This window comes from Triturus cristatus, chromosome 4_1 (assembly GCF_964204655.1).
Source record: "Triturus cristatus chromosome 4_1, aTriCri1.1, whole genome shotgun sequence".
NCBI lineage: Eukaryota > Metazoa > Chordata > Amphibia > Caudata > Salamandridae > Triturus > Triturus cristatus.
Genome location: NC_140585.1, coordinates 293481251 through 293502786, shown reverse-complemented (window position 1 = coordinate 293502786; position 21536 = coordinate 293481251).

Sequence of the window (21536 nt, the reverse complement as noted above, 5' to 3'; positions counted from 1 at the left end):
GATAATCCATCATGCCATCAAATGTCAACTTATCAATTTTAACTTATCACTTTAAAGTCCAAGTGGGCTATTTGTACAATTATCGCGCTTAATCACAGCGTGCATTACTGTCCCAACCTGATAACAACTTATACGCCCCAGTGGGCAATCATATGCACAACTCTAGATAACATTCCATTTCATAAAATTGGTTCATTGTCACAATATAATGTTGGCATTGTGATGATTATCATTTGTTGCTCCCAAGTGGGTGAACGTGTATTTCAATTGAGGTACACCAAGTATTTCACGAAAGACATCTTATTCATCAAGTCAGTGATGTTATTCTTTCATAAATCATCAAGCACAGAACAGACACCCACATTTTTCATTGTTCCCTGTACAGATATCTGTAAAGAAGTCAAAAATAGAGATGGTGTGATTAAAACCAAAAAAGGTGCACAAATAAAGTATAATAAAACACAAAATCTAAAAAACAGCAAAACAAATGCACTTTGAATTGTATCCTTGGATCGAAGGAAGCACGCATTGGTTACTGTTTGGATATATATATTCTGCATGAAATCAGAAATTACGAAGTGGTGGGAACAAAAATCTTTGTCTAAATATGTGGAGGCAGGAAGAGTCCCAAGAGGTCTAAGGATTTTATTGGCACCAAGCTACGAAAGCCCTAACCCAAACATGCTAAGGGAGTGGGGCGAGAGCAATTTACAGGCATCAACGAATTTGGTGAAAATATTGGTGAAGTACGCAGACATTGACAGAGAAGCTCTAATGCGAGAAATTGAACAAATTAATGAGAGCTTAAGCAAAATAGAACCTATCGAGTTTATTTCCAAAACACGGGCAGAGATAAAGGAGCGGCTACAAAAACAGGAAGATAAAATGAAGGCTCGCAAAGCTTTCAAATTCGCCAGAGATAAAGCGGATTATGAACACAGCCGCATTTATACTTTTGCTCGAAAGTATGAAACAGTCAAGCGAAATAAGATCAGCAATAAATGAAATAAACCACAAGAACAAGGCTCCAGCACTAATTCCAACTTTGAAATAAATGAACCAACAGTCATATCAGATAGATTCACTAACAAGTGAGGAATCATCTGATAGAGGAAGCAGGGTGGATGATCAAGCACACAATAGGGTGCTAGATCTGGGAGAGGAGGTGGATTTTTTAGCATTGGATCGGCGCCAGACGCTAAGACCGAGGCAACCAACGAGGAGAGAAAAAGGAGAAAAAACATACAAAGGAGGGAAAGGTGGAAAAACTACAAAAAACACAAAAACGCCGAAAAAAACGTACTGGCGCAGAAAATAAATATGAATGACAACACTATCATTAATCTGTCCACCATAACTCTCACGGAAGCTGAAAATCAATTACTAGCGTTAGGACTCTCATTCTGTCCAGTCAGTGACTTCAACTACACTCGCACTAGAGTCGACATATTTTGCTTTATCCGTAAGCTTAAACTTAAAAAGTTCTATGCTATAAAGGAGGGTTTGAAGGATACACAAACAGATGAAAACACCAACAAAGCTGATACGGAGCTACAAGCCAAGGATGTTCCGGCTCTTTTAACCTTGCACCATCTGTCTGAGGACAGGCCCAATGTAGTACAGGAGGACACTGAAACTTCTACTACACAGGAAAGATTGACTGCATTTGAGATCAAACAAATCGGAGCAGGCATTAGTCCTTTCAAACCCAAATCACGGTTTATTCCCATGATGCCCAAAGATGCCATTGATATTTTCCATGAGGTCATAATAGATGATATCAAAAAAGTGCATCATCAAATTAAACACAAAAAACGCCATAGGAGCAATCATGAATTGCAGTACTCCCAACTTATGAAGAAACTTGGGACGAATCATGAAATCATCATTACCAAATCAGATAACGGGGGCAATATTGTAATCTGGCCTCAAAAACACTACAAAGTTGAAGCTCGCATACATCTTGATGACTAGTCATGCTATGAAAAAGTAGATCTTAAAAAATATAATATAGCCAAGAATAATTTAAAAACTAAGCTGCTGCAATGGAAGAGAGATGGGTGTATATCATCTGAGGAATATAACATTTTATATGTTGAACATCCAATATTACCAAGGCTATATTTGATTCCAAAAGTTCACAAATTAACTACCCCGGTGCCAGGAAGACCAATCATAGCAGCTATTGGCAGCATGGGAGAACATATCACACAGTATGTGGACTTTTTTCTACAGGATCTGTTCAAAGAACTTCCTACCTTTATAAAAGACACTGGAGATCTATTGAACAAACTAACTGACATACAATGTGCAGAAGATTTGTTGCTCATAACGTTAGATATAGAATTTCTATATACTAGCATCGAACATGAAACGGGTCTAAAGGCCCTAGCACATTTTTTAGGCACTAGACCTTTGGAAATGTATACTCATAATAAGATGCTATTAGATCTAGTAACCTGGTGCCTTTTTAATAACTTTTTCATGTTTGGTGATGAAGTCTTTTTGCAAAAGAGAGGTGTGGCGATGGGGGCCTGTTTTTCCCCCAGCTATGCATGTTTACATGTTGGCTGGTGGGAGGAGCAGGTCCTCAAACACACCTTTCAGGATGAGTGCCGCAACCATGTAGTATAATGGTGGCGGTATATTGATGATGTTCTTATTGTCTGGAGGGGGGAGGAGAAAAGTGCCAATGACTTTATTGACAAAATTAACATCAACTCTATCAATCTTAAGTTCACCTCACAGATAAGCAAACATCAAGTGGATTTCTTAGATGTTAAAAACTACGTTAAGAACGGCCACATAGCTACCTCTCTCCATAGAAAGGTTACAGCTGGCAATACCATCTTATGTGCCAGCAGTGCGCATCCTCCTCACCATACTATCAAGAGTATACCTCTTGGAGAACTAACACGCCTCAAACGCATTTGCAGTACAGAAGAGGATTTTGAAGTTTGCAAACAAGAGGCTCTAGAAAGATTCAGTAACAGGGGTTATAGTAAATCAACACTGATTGACTACTAATGACCATTTGGAACAAAATAACACCATTAACAACACACCTAGACTCATCACTGCCTACAATAGACAGGAAAGGAAAATTAGATCGATCATCAAACGTAATTGGCCCATCATTATGACGGATGGAGTTCTGGCTCCTTTCCTACCGTCTCAACCCACGATTACACATAGGAAGGGACCTTCCATGACTACACAGATTGTTAAAACTTTCCCCGAACTTGCCACAGCAAGACAATGGTTGCAACCTAAACAGGGGTTCAGTAAATGTTCCTCCTGTAGAGCTTGCAGGTTCGGAGTCAACACTGCCTCATATTCTACTCCTTTTAGTCCTGATTTGGTTAAAATTCGGGGCAGTTTCAATTGCAAAACTGAATTTGCTGTGTATGTTCCGACGTGCACCTGTGGCTTAAGGTATGTGGGTAGTACCAAGCTGCAGGTGCACGTCAGAATATTACAGCATTTGCGAGCCATTGTGAATAACGACTGCACGTATCCTGTGGCTAGACATTTTAAAGCTATTCACAATAATGATCTGAGTTGTTTAAAATATTTTGCCGTGGCAGCCGTTCCCAAACCCCGCCGAGGAGGGAATAGAGAAAAGAATCTGAGACAACTGGAATCCAAAATGATTTTAGAGCTGGACAGTAAAACACCGAATGGCCTCAATAATACAGATGAGATGTATCATTTTCTATAAAATATGTTTCAGGACAGAGATTTCCCATTACATGGAAGGCTCGTGGAAGGTTCGTGACTACTGCTCCAGAAACGCCTGTAGTTTTTTAAGGTTTTTAGCCCTGTTTTTAACTTTGTTGAATAGGGTTTTTAACTTTTTTTACTCGGGTGTTTTTAGCCGTAATACATTTTATTATATAGTTTGTAGCACCAGCACTTTATGGGGATCCATTATGATCGAATGATTTGCACTTAATAATACTCAGGTATGATACGTTGCGAGGTTTGCACATTCTAGTCATGGAATTATTTCCATTTATTTACAGCATTCAAGCTGAAATTAGAAGGTAACTCAGGTTCTTATATGACTACCTACAGTTACCCTAATGCTTTCATATTATTTGCAGTATTTGCACATGTTTTCATTTTATAAGCCTATGTAGGAACATCATGTTGCCATCCAAGTTAAATATGCAGCACATGATGTATGTTTGCACTACGTCAAATTTTCTCAAATGAAATTGCAAGCATCAAATGTGAATTATGCATAAGTGATTTGCACACATTTTATTCTATTTATATGAATATTTATATGCTTTTAGAACAAATTCAATATTTATGTATACATTTATTTATTTGTTGATTGGTTCTAAATAGATACTGCAATAAGAGAATATTGCATTAGTTGCATTTAAGCAGCAATGATTTTGATTTGTGGCGAACTGGCAATGATTTAAAAGCTATGTTTTTTTCACTGTTTGAAAAACAGACTCATGACAGCCTGAGCAGAACCCAATAGAAGTATTTTTTCTATGTTGTTATATCACATGGTGTTGGCACTTGAATACTGATTTGCATTTAAAAATGATGACTTACGTGTTTCAAAATGACTTGTGAGCAAGGGCACTTGTTGCCCGAAACGCGTCAGATTCGAGGTTCTGGAATAAAATATCTTTCGGCCTCACATCGCTGGGTTCGTGTCTCTGTTCGCCAGTGCTCGGAGGTGCAGAGAATCAGGATTTATATATATATATATATATATATATATATATATATATATATATATATATATATATATACACACATTACCTACTGGCGGTCGCCAGTAGGTAGTTATAGTTAGGACCACGTTTCCATAGGAAATCCGCAACATTCTATTTTGAATAACTTTTGCGCCGGTCGACGAATCCTTGCGAATTTTTCAAAATAGGTGGGGCGCTACGCTCCGCTCCTACCCTGAAAGTCTCGGGGGGATTCGTCAAGCGGGGGCTGAGATAAAAGGGGGGTCCCAAAACGCGTTTTTCCCATGCATTTTTCCATAGGACCTTTAGACACAGCTACAGCCCGAACGGCTGAACAGAATTACTTGAAATTTGGCAGAGAGGTAGTCCTCAGGTCAAGGAAGTGCCTTTTGTAGGTTTGGTGTAAATCTGTTCAGTAGATTCTGAGAAAATAGCCTTTAAATCAATATATATATCTGAGCCAGCTTACGGTGCGCTTACCGTACGGTGGCGTGCGCGAGCGCGATTCTGATTGGCCCTTAGATCTTAGTAAACATTCGAATCGGTCGAAACCAGGAAGCGGCGGTCGCCATTTTCTCTCTCGCACTCTGAGGGGGGAGCTGATAAACAAATGCCAAAAACATATAAAGGGGCTGTTTAGACAGCGCCCATGCACATAACCATGTTAGTTGAGTCTTCAAAGATCCCCCAAGGCAAAAAACGGTAATTTTTTATTTTTCGAAAATTTCGCCGATTACGCTTACCGTACGCGTATGGTAAATAATTATTAAAAAAAAAAACCCCACTCTCTCCACCCCGTGTGCAAATGGTGGCCGAAGGCCACCATTTGTGCATGGCATATAAGAGCACAGCATTTCCCCAAAAAATTTCAACAGATTACCTATCACAAGGAAGTGCATAATATGTCCTCCATGTGCGCACGGTGCGCGAAGCGCATCGTGCGTACATGGCCCATCTAGCGTAACGTGGGCACGCGGTGCGCGTAGCGCACCGCGTGCCCACCGTGCGTGCACGGCACTAACTGCGTAAAGTGGGCACGCGGTGCGCGAAGCGCACCGCGTGCTCACTGTGCGCGCACGGCGCGCGAAGCGCACCGTGCGCGCACGGAACGAACTGCGTTAAGTGGGCGCGCACGCCACGAATGGCGTAAAGTAACTTAGCATTTAAAAAACCGTACAAATTCACTGAAAAAACCATAGGTTTCACACACGTTATAGTTAGGAATTAGCATTTAAAAAACCTTGCAAATTCACTGAAAAAACCATAGGTTTCACACATGTTATAGTTAGCGGAAATTTTACTGATAAAAAACCAATGAAATTCCCCCGTTATAGTTAGTGCAGGAAACTATAACTCACGCGACCGCAATCTTCTGCTGATGACATATGTGTCTTTATGAAAAAAAAATATTTGTAATATATGTATAGCTAAAAATGTATGGAAGAAGACATGGGCAAATAAGTGTCTAAATACAGTATTAGCATCAGCAGAGGATTGCGGTCGCGTGAGTTATAGTTTCCTGCACTAACTATAATGGGGGAATTTCATTGGTTTTTTATCAGTAAAATTTCCGCTAACTATAACATGTGTGAAACCTATGGTTTTTTCAGTGAATTTGCAAGATTTTTTAAATGCTAATTCCTAACTATAACGTGTGTGAAACCTATGGTTTTTTCAGTGAATTTATATATATACACACATACATACATACATATATACACATATATATATTTTTTTTTTTCTTTTTCTTCTCTTATCTTAAATTGGTATTCCCCTATATACCCTGGTACCCCTACCAATTTCTCCCAGTTGGAGTATCCTTTCAGTTAGGCCTGTGAGCCTGCCATAGAATGTTCTGGGTGTTATAATTCTACTTTGTCAAGCAGCCTGCATAGAGATATGTACTAGTAGAGAGAGGAGACGTAGTAATAAATGCGAGTTACAGCCTTTCGTGTGGATATCACTTTATAACACTGGTGATGATCTGCGAAAGGGGGCAAAAGTCACCATCTCTTCCCTTTCTGGGTACTCTCCACCTGAGTGGCGGAGTGAGCTAAAGAATGATGATGGATTAAACCCAGATCAGTTGACTGGGGGTGAGTGCTTGCAATGTTCAACACTCCGTCCATCATCCCCTTTGGTTTTGCTTTGTTCGCCCTAAGTTGACAGGGTATGCCCAGACGTGGCCCCCTTGCTCACTTTGCCACTGGATTCAAGCTAGCCTGGCTGATGAAGGCTGATTAGCCAGAAACTGGTCCCAGGATGCTTGTTTCCGGTGTAGGGAAGACATGGCTTGGCAGTTTGGGCTGGACTGTTCCCATGAGGCACAGGGTCAGACTGATTTGCATATGGCCATGTCTGAACTGGAGTGGCGGAGTGAGCTGAAGAATGATGATGGATTAAACCCAGATCAGTTGACTGGGGGTGAGTGCTTGCAATGTTCAACACTGCGTCCATCATCCCCTTTAGTTTTGCTTTACTCTCCACCTGAACCTGGTATTTTTTCAGTCCGTCTTGCCACAGAGACTTATAATGATTACAGAAAAATATGCCTTGTGGCCCACAAGCTTAAGGTACTGTGCCTGGTGTATTCCTTGCCAAGATTTACTGGTAGTTTCTAATTAGATCTTCATCGGCTTCTCGTTCTAGTCATCTATCTTCAGCAATCTCTTTACTTTCAGCCGATGTCAGCTAATCTGCGACTGTTGCATCACAGCCGCTTCAACACCAGCTCGTCAGAGCCCAGCTTCACACATCTAGCCATGGTCCGTTCTTCAGTGCCTCAGTGCTGCATGACCGCCGTACTGTTCTCCATCCGGTTTAGTGCTTCCTTACGATCGACCAAGGGTCCTCCCCTGGGTGAGCCTTCTCAGTGTGCCCGTTCCCCATATGGCTCAGCACTTCGTCGCAAGGGACCAAGTGCCCTCCCCTGGGCGGGCCTTTTCAGTATGCTCAGTGGGCAGTCTCACGGTGTGTTTTTGCACTTGAAGGTAAGAGGCTCACCTATATCTAGGCTTTCCAGTTTTCAGTTTCTATTTTTGGTAAATTCTGTTGGTTTTTTTTCAGTGTTTTCAAGTGATTTCAATACCTTACAAAAACAGTGGTTATACATTTTTGCGCCATTAAAAACAACAGAAACAGTGTTTTTCCGGTGTTTTGCTTTTATTATTGCTTGTTTTCTGCACTGATTGCTCATGGTATATAGACAGTGTACGTATAGTGTATATGAGGTCGAAATTGATTTTTGCAAATTAAACTTATTGTAGTACACCATACAATACTCCTTCAGTGAGTCATTGGTCTTGTACGCTCGCTCTTTCTTTCCCATGTAAACTTCTGTGAAAAGGCCCTCTCAACAATGGCACTTGAGACGGGCAATGCCAAAACAGCCAGTACACAATTTGTTAACTCTGGCCACTGACATAGCTTTCCATGCCAATACTGGTGCACTTGAAGATTGCGATTCTCAGGGCAGGTTCTGCAACAATTGCTTTGAGCTGGGCGCTTATGCCCTCAGAGTTATTGAAGCGGTCAAAAATGAAGCAGCACTTTTCAAACTACAGAGGAAATTCCCCTTTACGAAAGTATTCTAGAACTTGTACAGAGTACCACAGTGAGGTTTCATTGACTTCAAGTGCCATTGGTGGTGAAGGGACATTTCTATGCATCATTGCAAGCCATTTCTCATACATTGTAAAATAAAAGTTCCTGAATTGCTCTTCAACATTGCTTTGCTTACCAAGTGGCAAGCACTCTAACATGGAACAGGTTGCAGTTCCAAAGTCATTAAAGGTGTCACCCAGCCTACTCTCCAGGAGATTTTTAACATCAACACTAATTATGCTGAACACATGGCAGACAAGGGTGTTTTCATACTCTATATTTTTTATTATGTCAACTACAGCAGTTATGTTTTCCTGTAAAAATCTAAGAATGCAGTAGAGTGTGCTTTTTTTCACATCACTATCAATATGCGACCAAAGATCCTCACATTTCTTGCCTTTGGCATCATCACTCAGCAAAAAATCTGTAAATAGTTGCCACATGGATAATATAACATTCATAGTTCCTTGGACTGAGGACCATCAGCTAAAGGACACAGTTGGGATGACTCTTTGATGCCACACAAAGCACAAAATGATAAATATTAGCGTTTTAGTTCCTGTGCATAAGAAAACAGTGCACCATAATGGACTAAAAAGTCAATAGCATTCCTCATTAACTCTGAAGATTTTAAAAATGCTTTCAGCATACCATCTAACAAGTGGCAAGGATCTCTTACAGTGAAGTACTTCAGCTCAGGTATCAATTTTGACAGGTCATCACACAACTTTTTCATACACAGGAATGAATCACTGCAAACACAAACAATATCACTCCAATCTTTGTTGAACTTGGAATGAACCTTTTTTGCAGAGCATTCCAAGTGACACTGCGTTCCATGTTTTCCAAAAGTCTGGTGTCATGTGTTCACCACTATCCAAGATGCTTGGTTATAGCGCTCTTTTCACATATACTTGTCACTATACCTTGCATTGAATGTTTAAAGCCAGAGGTGTTGGCAATTCACCTACTATCAATACTGCCTCACTAGAAACTGGGTAAATGTGATGACACATATTAGAAAAGATTCTTATTAAAGCAACCTATCAGTGAAAGAATTAAACGCAGCCAAAATATCAAATATGATTTTGATATTTCCTGACTCTCCACAGTTTATAAAATAATTAAACAAGACCTAAAACATGTTTCTAAACCCTGCATCTTTAGACCAAAGACCACACAACTGAAAAAAGCAAAGGGAAGAAGAAACACTATTTTAGTGGCATCCCTAAACAACACAACTCAAGCAGAATAATGTTAGCCCAGTCTTTCTTACTGCCAGCTTGTATAACAAAGTTACATTGTATTGGCTCCTTCAGGAAGAAACAAAGGACTCTTTCACTCTCTTTTTCCTTTTTTTGAATGGCATTTAGTTTGCGATGTGCAGGTGTTTTTTCAGTGTTTATCTGTTTTCACTGGTGAGGGCTATTTCTCCTTCAGTGGGGTTTTATCAGTTATTACAGGTTTAAACCTAAAACCCGACAGTCTACCTATATCTCATCGTAGAATGCGTGTCAGAATAGCTGCCAATTTATGTCTGCCGTTTTTTCAACTCAGTGGTGACATGCAAACCCTCGTGTGCCACAATCTTTGTGGGCTTGCCATACTCGGTGATATGCTCACCGGTCTTTTATCATGTCATTATCTTTGCTGATTCCGTCTCAGTGATACGCACACCACTCGCTTTGGGAAACCTATGCACTTGTCCTCCACTTTTCTATTTCTTTTGATTGTTGCATGTCTATCCAGTCATTTTGGAGCTTTTCAGGTTTTTTCAGAGTCATTACTATTCCTATGTCGTGACAGCTTAACTGATAGCATCTTGCATTTTCCTGTTCTACACTGTGATACTTCTATTATTTTTCAAGGGTGACATTTTGCATTATGCAGGTTTAGAGTTATTGTGCATTATTCACATGAAGTGTTACATTGGTACTTATTTTACATATAGTAACCAATATCATGTTATTCTACAATACTCTTTTATTACTTCCTGCTCTGTTTTCCTGTGCATAAATACTCATAATTGTTCCTTCACTATGGCAGCGGCAAGTATATCGCAACCGCCACCTTTTTTAAATGAGTAGGAGAATATTATTATACCTTGGAAGGAATGGGAAAAATCTTCGAGACCTATCTAATAGCCATTTGGCGACAAAGATTCAGCTCTCTAAGGAAACAGCACATATAACTTCACAATCTGGGTACACATGGCAGGAGAATTTGTGAAACACTACCTAACCCAGATATACATTCTAATGGTCATGATGCTGATGAGGAAGAATAGGACGTGTATAAAATCACACTACTGAAATTAGAAAAGCATTTTGGAGACAAAAATCAAAATTGTACTTGAACGGCACAAGTTTTTCAGCTGGTCCCAGGGTAAACAAGAAAGTGTAACTAACTATGTAGCTGTACTCAGGGGAATAAGTACATTCTGTGAGTTTGAGGAGTTTAATGATTCTCTCAAAAGAGACCAGTAAATGCGTTGCACTAATAATACTGAGATACAAGTAAAGGTAAAGTAAAATCGTAAAGTTAGGATTTTTCCCAGTTTAGGAGTAGTAAAGTTAGGAGTCCTAACTTTACTACTCCTAAACTGAGAAAAATCGTAATTTTAAGACTTTCGGTATTCACAGAAGGCATTTAGGAGTTCTAAAGTTAGGAGTCCTAATTTCACTAATCCTAAACTGAGAAAAATCCTAATTTTAAGACTTTCGGAATTCACAGAAGGCATTTAGGAGTCCTAAAGTTAGGACTCCTAACTTCTGTGAATACCGAAATGAGTAAGTGCCTTTTGTGAATACCAAAATGAGTAAGTGCCTTCTGTGAATACCAAACTGGTAGTAAGTTTAGGATTTTGTCTTAAGTTAGTTCTGTGAATCGGGCCCAAAGTTCTTACAAAAACAACCCAGCGTTCAGGAAGCTATCGAAATAGCAAAATCCATAGGGAACACAGCTATGCACTTAAAACAAATCAATACCCCTGTAGCTAATGAACAGATATCGTAAGTAAGAAATCCAGAACTTGAGAATACTGTATGAAAAGTAAAGACTGAAAATTATGATTCTAAAATTAACAAGCTCAAGTGTGTTCGCTGTGGGAGCATCAACAATTTAGCAAATCACCTTAGTTGTCAGGCCAGGTCTGCCACTTCAGGAAATGCAATAAGAAAGGCCATTTGGCAAAAGTTTGCAGAAATAGGTCTAAAAAAATGAATGGGAGCGAATATAACATGACAAACGAAAGACCCCAAATAGTTAAAATAATATTTCAAGTAAGCGATAATAAATCTATTCATCAAATCAAATACCCCGAATGTGATGTGCATCTTGATTAGGGCTGGGCGTAGTTGGCGTAGCGCCACTATGCAGAATTTTGGAAAAAATGTGTGGAAAATGAGAGCACGTCCTGAGGGTCCGTGTGCCCGGGACAGGGGTCCCTCGTGCCTGGGCAGGCTCCCCGATCTCCCCGACCTGGCTGGATTGAGAAGCAGGGACCGGCCCCGGGTTTCAGTCAGGGCCTGGGGTTTGGGAGCCCCCGTCCTGCAGCCTGCCAAGTGTCCATCTGCCCGGGACAAGGGTCCCTGGTGCAGAGCCCCGGAGACCTGCAAGGCTCCATGGGTCCCGGGCAGTCCTCCCCCGGGCGGCTGGGCCCCAGGAGCGCCTGCGGGCATCCCCATGCCTGAGGCCCAGTGTGGGGTCTCTGAGCCCCGAGCCCTGCAGCCCCAGAGCCCTGCAGACCCAGAGCCCTGTAGCCCCCGAGCCTTGCAGCCCCTGAGCCCTTTAAGGGCAGGCGGGTGCCCTCCCGCGAAGGCTCGGGGCTGGCAGATTGGCATTATTTTGGTCCCGGCCATCTGGTCGCACTTCTCCCCTCGGCCATCTGGTTGCGCGCAATGCTTTCCAATGGGGCGACCAGATGGCCGGGGGTTCATTTGCCTCCAGGATCCCAGCCAGGGCTCCAGGAGGTCGGGCACGTAAGCGCCTAGGGTCCACTGAGCCTCGCTGTGCGCACGGGTTCCCAGAAAGAGGGGTAGCCTTCCTCTGGATTACTAGGGGCAGGGTATGCCGGGACACCCCGCCCAGGCTGGCAGGTCTCTGCCGGGGACCAGATGGGCTATGCCCGGGCAACACCTCCCTAGGTGTCCGGCGAACCCTCCTCCGGCCCACGGCGTGGCAAAGTGCCCGGGACAGGCTCCATGGTTCCCAGGCAGTCATTCCCCGGGTGTCCGGGCCCGAAAGCTCCGGTGGTCCTTCCCCGGGCTTGAGTCCCAGCCGGGGTCCCCGAGTCCCCGGGAAGCGGAGCCCCGAGCCCTGCGTGGGCAGGCGAGAACCCTAACGCGACCGCTCAGGTCGGCAGATGGGAGTCCTTTCGGTCCCGGCCATCTGGTCGCACCTCTTCCCTCGGCCATCTGGTCGCGCAATGCTTTCCAATGGGGCGACCAGATGTCCGGGCCGGCTTGGAAGTCCTGATGAGGGCTCATTTGCCTCTCGGATCCCAGCCAGGGCTCCAGGAGGTCGGGCACGTTCGCGCCTAGGGTCCCCTGAGCTTCGCGGTGCGTACGGGTTCTCAGAAAGAGGGGTAGCCTTCCTCTGGATTACTAGGGGCAGGGTATACTGGGACAGCCCTCCTGGGCTGGCGGTTCTCTGCGGGGACCAGATGGGCTATGCCCTGGCAACACCTCCCTAGGCGTGTGGGGCTCCCTCCTCCGACCTGCTGCTTGGCAAAGTGCCAGGGACGGGCTCCATGGCTCCCAGTCAGTCATCCCCCGGGCGTCCGTGCCCGAAAGCTCCGGTGGTCCTTCCCCGGGCTTGAGTCCCAGCCGGGGTCCCCGAGTCCCCGGGAAGCGGAGCCCCGAGCCCTGCGTGGGCAGGCGAGAACCCTAACGCGAAGGCTCAGGTCGGCAGATGGGAGTCCTTTCGGTCCCGGCCATCTGGTGGCACCTCTCCCCTCGGCCATCTGGTCACGCGCAATGCTTTCCAATGGGGCGACCAGATGGCCGGGCCGGCATGGAAGTCTTGATGAGGGCTCATTTGCCTCCCGGATCCCAGCCAGGGCTCCAGGAGGTCGGGCACGTTCGCGCCTAGGGTCCCCTGAGCTTCGCGGTGCGTACGGGTTCTCAGAAAGAGGGGTAGCCTTCCTCTGGATTACTAGGGGCAGGGTATACTGGGACAGCCCTCCTGGGCTGTTGGTTCTCTGCGAGGACCAGATGGGCTATGCCTGGGCAACACCTCCCTAGGCGTCTGGGGCTCCGTCCTCCGACCTGCTGCTTGGCAAAGTGCCAGGGACGGGCTCCATGGTTCCCGGGCAGTCATCCCCCGGGCGTCCGGGCCCGAGAGCTCCGGTGGTCCTTCCCTGGGCTTGAGTCCCAGCCGGGGTACCCGAGCCCCCGGGAAGCGGAGCCCCCCGAGCCCTGCGTGTGCAGGCGGGAGCCCTACAGCGAAGGCTCGGGCGGGCAGACGGGAGTCCTTTCAGGTCCCGGCTATTTGGTTGCGCGCAATGCTTTCCAATGGGGCGACCAGATGTCCGGGCCGGCCTGGAAGTTCCGATGAGGGCTCATTTGCCTCCCGGATCCCAGCCAGGGCTCCAGGAGGCCAGGCGCATTCGCGCCTAGGGTCCCCTCCGTCACTCGGAGTGCACGGGTTACCAGAAAGGGGGGTAGCCTTCCTCCAGACTACTAGGGACAGGGTACTCTGGGACCCCTCTCAGCCTAGCGGTCCTCAGCCGGCAGCTGGACGGGCCAGAATGCCGCCCCAGCCCTGGGTCTGTCCCGGGGCCTGCCGCGTGGCAAGCTGCCTCGGATGGGGTCCAGCGGGCATCCCCATGCTGGGATGGGTCCAGGGGCCCCTGGGAGGGTGGCCTCCCCACCCCTGGCTCCGTACTGGGTCCTGCCGCATGGCAGGGTGCCCGAATGAGGTCCCGCGGGCCTGGCGAGGCTTCCCCATTGCCCTTGGGCCCGGGAGCCCCGGCTGGGTCCAGGAGCCCGCCAGGCCCCGGGTCTGGGGCTCCGGCCCTGGGCCCCGTCCCTTGGCCTGCTGCCCCGCCAAAGGCCCGGGACGGGGTTCCATCATGCCCGGGGAGCCTCCTCTTGCTCGGCTGGGTTCAGGGGTTCCCTGCGGCCCCGGGAGGGTAGCCTCCCCACCCCGGGCTTCGTCCTCAGTCCTGCCGCGTGGCAGGGTGCCGGGGATGGTGTCCGGCAGGCCCAGGGAGGCTTTCCCTGCGTCTCCAGGCCTGGGAGCCCTGGCTGGGTCCAGGGGCCCATTGGGCCCCTTGCTCCGGCCCCGGGGCCCGTCCCCCGGCCTGCCAGCCCACCAAAGGCCTGGGACGGGGTTCTCTCGAGCCTCCCACTGTTTGGCTGGGTTCTGTGGCTCCCAAGGGCCCCAGGGAAGGCAGCCTCCCCTCCCCGGGCTCCGTCCTGGGTCCTGCCACATGGTAGGGTGCCCGGGATGGGGGTCCGGCGGGCCCGGGGAGGCTTCCCCTACGCCTCTGGGCCTTGGAGCCCTGGCTGGGTCCAAGGGCCCCACCGGGCCCTGGTTTGGGAGCTCCAGCCCCGGACCCCGTCCCCTGGCCTGCCGGGCCAGCAAAGGCCTGGGACGGAGTTCTGTCATGCCCGGGGAGCCTTCCCCTGCTCGGCTGGGTTCTGCGGCTCCCAAGGGCCCCCGGGGAGGGTGGCCTCCCCACCCCGGGCTCCATCCTGGGTCATGCCGCGTGGCAGGGTGCCCGGGACGGGGTCTGACGGGCCCTGTGAGGCGTCCCCTGCGCCTCCGGGCCTGGTAGGCCCGGCTGGGTCCAGGGTCTCCGGCGGGCCACGGGCTCCAGTCCTGGGCCCCGTGGCCCGGCCTGCTACACTGACAAAGGCCCAGGTCGGGGTTCCGTTGTGCCCGGGGAGCTTCCTCTTGCTCGGCTGGGTTCAGGAGCTCCGGCCGATCGAAAGGGAGTCAGGTTCAGATCCCCGAACCCTGCTGGGTCCAGGGGCCCCGGCGGGCCATGGGCTCCGGCCCTCAGCCCCGTCCCTCTGCCTGTGGCACTGCCAAAGGCCCGGGACGGGGTGCTGTTGTGCCCGGGGAGCCTCCCCTTGCTTGGTAGGGTTCAGGAGCTCCGGCCGGGGCCCCTGAGGGCTCAGGGGAGGGCGGCGTCCCCACCCCGGGCTCCGTCCTGGGTCCTGCCGCATGGCAGGGTTCCCGGGACTGGCTCCAGCGGGCCCCGGGAGGCTTCCTCTGTGCCTCCGGGCCTGGGAGGCCTGGCTGAGTCCAGGGGTCCCGGCGGGCCACGGGATCCAGCCCTGGGCCCCGTCCCCCGGCCTGCTACACTGCCAAAGGCCCAGGACGGGGTTCCGTTGTGCCTGGGGAGCTTCACCTTGCTCGGCTGGGTTCAGAAGCTCTGGCCGATCAAAAGGGAGTCGGGTTCAGATCCCCAAACCCGGAGTGGCAAAGACGGGCACCCTCGTGGCGTCCAGTGCGGTAACGCAAACGATCGCGGAGAAGCCGGCGGGAGCCCCGGGGAGAGTTCTCTTTTCTTTGTGAAGGGCAGGGTGCCCTGGAATGGGTTCGCCCCGAGAGAGGGGCCCGAGCCTTGGAAAGCGTCACGGTTCCGGCGGCATCTTGTGTGCTCTCGCTGGTCCTTGAAAATCCGGGGGAGATGGTGTAAATCTCGTGCCGGGCCGTACCCATATCCGCAGCAGGCTCCAAGGCGAACAGCCTCTGGCATGTTGGAACAATGTAGGTAAGGGAAGTCGGCAAGTCAGATCCGTAACTTCGGGATAAGGATTGGCTCTAAGGGCTGGGTCGGTCGGGCTGGGGCGCGAAGCTGGGCTGGGCGCACGCCGCGGCTGGACGAGGCGCTCCCTCCGGGGTGGCGGCGACTCTGGACGCGAGCCGGGCCCTTCCTGTGTATCGCCCCAGCTGCGGTAGTCGCCTCTCCCCGTGCCCCCTCCCCGGGGGCACGGGGGCACGGAGCCGGCGTTCTACCTCGGCCGGCGCCTTGCAGCTGACTTAGAACTGGTGCGGACCAGGGGAATCCGACTGTTTAATTAAAACAAAGCATTGCGAAGGCCCGAGGCAGGTGTTGACGCGATGTGATTTCTGCCCAGTGATCTGAATGTCAAAGTGAAGAAATTCAATGAAGCGCGGGTAAATGGCGGGAGTAACTATGACTCTCTTAACCTATTCTCAGTTGTAGTGGCCTTTACCTCCCAGTGGTCCCGCCGGTAACTGCCTCTATGGTACTAGACTCTGCATAGAGAAGTATATAGAGACAGGCTAAACAAGGTTCTATCATGGCAGCGAGCGTGATAGTGAGAAGTGGCGAAGCAAACTAACACAGTTCCAGATGGGGTAGTTCCTGGAGAATAAGAACCCCGTTAAGATGGCGTAAGGAGGTGCTGTCTTTTCAAGAAATCATTAACCTCCTCACCGAATTTGACAAACCAGCACTAGCTTCAAACAATACAACAAACAACAACGATCCAGGTCACGTTATAAGCCTTAGTTCACCCTCCGAAGCAGAAGAAGACACAACAGTAGACCTCAGCGAAACCATTGAATTTGTGGCCTCCTCAGCCAAGAATAACATTGATACAGCCAATTTTGAAAATCTACCGGATGTATACGAAATCAGCAAAGAACTGATAACAAAGAAAAGTGACTACTCAAAAAAGTCACATATTGGAAATACCCAAACGAAAAGTATAAATGTGACTTGTGTGGAGACATATTGGGAACTTTCAAAGAATTGAGAAAACATGTCTCCAACAAGCATAAAGGCTTCTATCTCAAAACGTATTGTTCAAAATGTGGCAAAGAAGCCGGATACCACAATATTGCATGCCATTATGCAAAATGTAAAGGAAGACCTCAAAAAGGAGAGTTGCCATTCCTGTGCAGCTTCTGTGACCTCAGATTTGGATCAAAGATTGGAGTTTCACAACATGCTCGGCACGCGCATCCAAGAGCGCAAAATGAGGCTAGACTAGCAGCTCTAGCAAACAGCAAGCCATCAAAACTATGGTCACAGGAGGAAATACTGCTATTAGCAGAATTGGAAAAAGTGTATGAAAACAAAAGAAACATTAATGCGCTGATGGTTCCGCATTTTGACAATAAAAATAGCAAACAAATTGCAGAAAAAAGAAGAGATAGAAGAGATAAGAGCAAAAATTCGGCAAAGGATGTACTGCAAGCATCCAATATCTCTGAGAATGACTCCTGCGATGAACCAGAGATTGCAGTAGAAGTAACAACAGAAAGGCGCAGAGACTTTATCAATCGGAAACGAGCGCCAAAAATAAAAAACTTTGATGAACTGAATGATAGAATCACAGAAATCGAGAAGTACACCAAAAACATCCAGCATGAGGAGGAGCCTAGCGCGCAACCAAGATGGCCGCGTAGGTGCGAGGCTCCCGAGGACCTCCGTGACCTCCTACATAAATCCTGAAAATATCCTGTCCTAGATGAGGGGACTGTGTTGGTGAGCCCGAGCTGAGGTGTCACCCGTTTTCCGTTTCCAAATTGGACCTCGGACACCGGCGGGAGCACCGATTGAGGTTTGCGGCCTTCTCCACGCCGGCCCCCCGGATTGGAGTTGCGGGGCGATCCGGAGACAAAGTGATCAACAGCGGCGGGCAGGGCTGGGCGACTCGCGTACCCCGCACTTTCACTTTCGCTTTTGCACCCTCCTTGCTGCTCGGACGAGGTTGGGTTGCGGGGCGGTGTGCGGTGGTGTGGCCTTGCTGGGGTGCCCTGCTGGCCCGCCGGCTGTGATCCGTCCTGCGGACCTGTGGTGGCCCCCCCCCCCGGAGCCCGTGAACTGGTTTGTTGGCCTTTTCCGAGGTGATTGGCACGATTTGGGGACTGAAACCATGTCCACAAAGCAAGATGGCGACCGGGCAAAGGTGAAATCGACCCGCCGTGGCGCGGCCCATCAGTCCAACAACATGGACCGCTACACCCTCCAGAAGGGATCTCCCGAGGTGCCGCATAGGTCCCCTGAGGGCCCGACTGATGCTCCTACGCTGCCCGCGGATCTGACCCTGCGAGATGTTATGGGCGCTATCGCCGAGATGAAGGCCTCGGTGGACCAGCGCTTTGACACACTGGCGCAAAAGATTGACTCGGTCCACGTGGATGTTGGCCTGGTGCGGGCCGACTTATCCAAGACCAATGACCGGATCGATTCTTTGGCCCACACCACTTCGGGCCTTACGGCGGACGTGGCGGCCCTCCAAAAGGAGGTGCGCCGGCTCGGCCAGGCGAGCGCCCTGATGGATCGTCGACTGGAGGATTCCGAGGGTCGGGCCCGGAGGAACAATGTCCGCATTGTCGGGGTGCCGGAGGGACGTGAGGAGGCGGCGGCGGACCTGTTTGTGGAGGACCTGATTCTCACCCATCTTCAGCCCCGGGGGCTGAGTAAATTCTTTGCGGTGGAACGTGCCCACAGGGTTCCCGGAGGAAGACCTAAGGCCGGAGCCCCTCCAAGGCCTCTCATTGCCCGGATTTTCAACTTTCGGGACAGAGACGCTATCCTTCAGACTTCTAGGCAACAAGGACCGGTCAGACTTGACAATATGGATGTGAACTTCTATCCTGACTTCACCCCAGCGGTCCAGAAGCAGAGACTGAGCTTTCTCGGAGTCAAATGTCGTCTACGGGACCTGAACCTCAAGTATGCGATGCTTTTTCCAGCTCAGTTGCGGGTGGAGGTGGATGGCCGCACGCACTTTTTTGATCGTCCCGAGGCAGCCGGGGACTGGTTGGACTCCTTGCCCGGTGATCGGGGCCGGGGGGGTGGGGGGGGCGCGGTTGGAGGGGAGGGCTCGCCGGATCAGGACTGAGGGACTAATAGTAGGCCTTGCTCTGGACAACATTGTCGTCATTTTTGACTGTTCGTTAAGTCTCCCTCCTGTGGAGGTGGTACGGGGTCTCTTGGGGGCTCTCCCTCCTCCTCTGGGGGACTAGTTAGTTTAATCATTCATGGGGCGACAGGCACACTGCACTTTGGGTGGGCTGTTTGGGCTCATGCAGGGGTGCAGGGAGGGGGGAGTTCTGTTGGGATGGGTGGGTTGGGGTGGGGTGTTGTTTGTTTTTACCGCAAGGCAAACCCTTTATTGTATTTGTGTTTTTAAGGTGCTCTCCGGGGGACGAATGATGGCTTCTGTATGTGATGGGGGGTAGGGACCTGACTTTATTGTCCTGGAACGTTAACGGACTGGGGGATAGGATTAAGCGAGGTGTGGTCCTGCAGTATTTGAAACGACTTTCGCCAGATGTGGTCTTTCTGCAGGAGACACACCTTATTGGTAATTCCTTTTGTGCCATGAATCGGCGCGGCTATCGTTTGGTGGCCCACTCGGGCTTCACGTCGGGCTCACGGGGGGTGGGCATCATGGTGAAGAACTCACTCCCGTTGGAAATAGACGAGGTGCACCATGATGAGAGGGGACGCTACACTGTCTTAGTGGGGAGAATGGAGGGTAAAGTAGTTGTCTTTGTATCAGTGTACGTCCCACCGGGGTTACAGTCCACGACTTTTGCAGACCTAGGGCGCCTCCTCCTTGACCTTCCGGGGGGGCTTCTGGTGGTTGGGGGGGACTTCAATGCGGTGGTTTCTGGGACTGTGGATCGTCACCCCCCTAGGGACCTCCCCCGGGCGCAGGCGTGGCTGTCCGGCTTCTTAGATACACTGGGATTGGTGGACTGCTGGTGCTTAAAACATCCCACGCAGCTGCAGTACACTTTCCACTCGGGTGCCCATGGTAGCCTCTCACGGCTTGATTATGTCCTTGTCCCTGCGGCCTATGTTGGGAGGGTAGGAGAGGTGCGCCATTTGGCGCGGGGTATTTCAGATCACTCCCCGCTCCTGTTGCACGTTGATGTCTTCCCGAGGGGGGAGGGCAGAGTAGCTCCAATCAATGCCTGGTACCTGCGCGACCCCACCATTCGCGCTGATTTGATTAAATCCTTGCAGCGGTATTTCGATGAGAACGTGGGGTCCGTCCCTTCGGCTATCTCCCTGTGGGAAGCTTTCAAAACAGTTCTTAGAGGGGAGGCCCTCTCCTTTATTTCCCATGCCCGGTGGCGCGAGCAGGAGGAGGTGACCCGGGTGGAGGCCGAAATCGCGGAACTGGAGGGTGATCTAGAGGGTGGGGTGACGGATGCTGCACTACACGTCCTACAACTTAAGCAGGCGGCCTACAGGGCCCTCGTCACGGAGGCGGCCAGGGGCCTCTATAGAGAGCAACAGGGGCGACTGTATGATGTGGGTGATAAGGCTGGTAAACTGCTTGCATGGTTGGATAAAAAGGAGAGAGCGAGTCGTGTGGTCCCGCTGATTGAGAGGATGGATGGTGTGCGTGTCACCGAGCCAGAAGACATTGTCTCTTGTTTCGCGGATTATTTTCGCGAGGTGTATTCCCCGGTTTCTCCCTGCTCGGAGGAGGATTCCCATGCCCTGCTTCGGGATATCGCGCTGCCTTCCCTTTCGGTGGCGGACAGGGTGTCGTTAGATGCCGCTCCCACCTCCGACGAAATTGCCCTCGCCATACGCTCGGTCGCATCCGGCAAGGCCATGGGCCCGAACGGCATTCCTATCGAGTTGTATAAGCTGCGACCGGATGTACTGGCACCCCACCTCCGTGCGATGTTCCTGGCGGCCCACTCGCTGGGCTCCCTCCCGCCGGACCAACGTCTGGCTACAATCGTGGTGATCCACAAGGAGGGGAGACCTCGAGACCGGGTTACATCCTACCGGCCTATCTCGCTCTTGAATGCGGAGCCCAAAATCCTCGCCAAGGTGCTAGCCAACCGGCTGGTCGGCGTGGTGGGCGACCTGGTCCACCAAGACCAGTCCGGCTTTATTCCCCATCGCAACACGGCCCTTAATCTGCGGCGCTTGCACGGGGTGCTCGCGCGTGTCCCGTTTGTGCGGGAGCCGGCCATATTGGCGTCCTTAGACGCCACTATGGCGTTTGACACGCTCGAGTGGCCATACATCTGGGCCATGCTGGCGAAGTTTGGATTTGGCCCGGGGTTCATCAGCTGGGTCAAATTGTTGTATTCGGGCCCATTGGCGCAGGTGGTGGTGAATGGAAGAGTATTGGTCCCATTCGCGCTGGGACGGGGCACACGACAGGGCTGTCCCTTGTCGCCGCTCCTGTTCGCGCTGGCCTTGGAGCCCCTGGTGGAGTGGCTGCGGTGGCACCCTTCCATCCG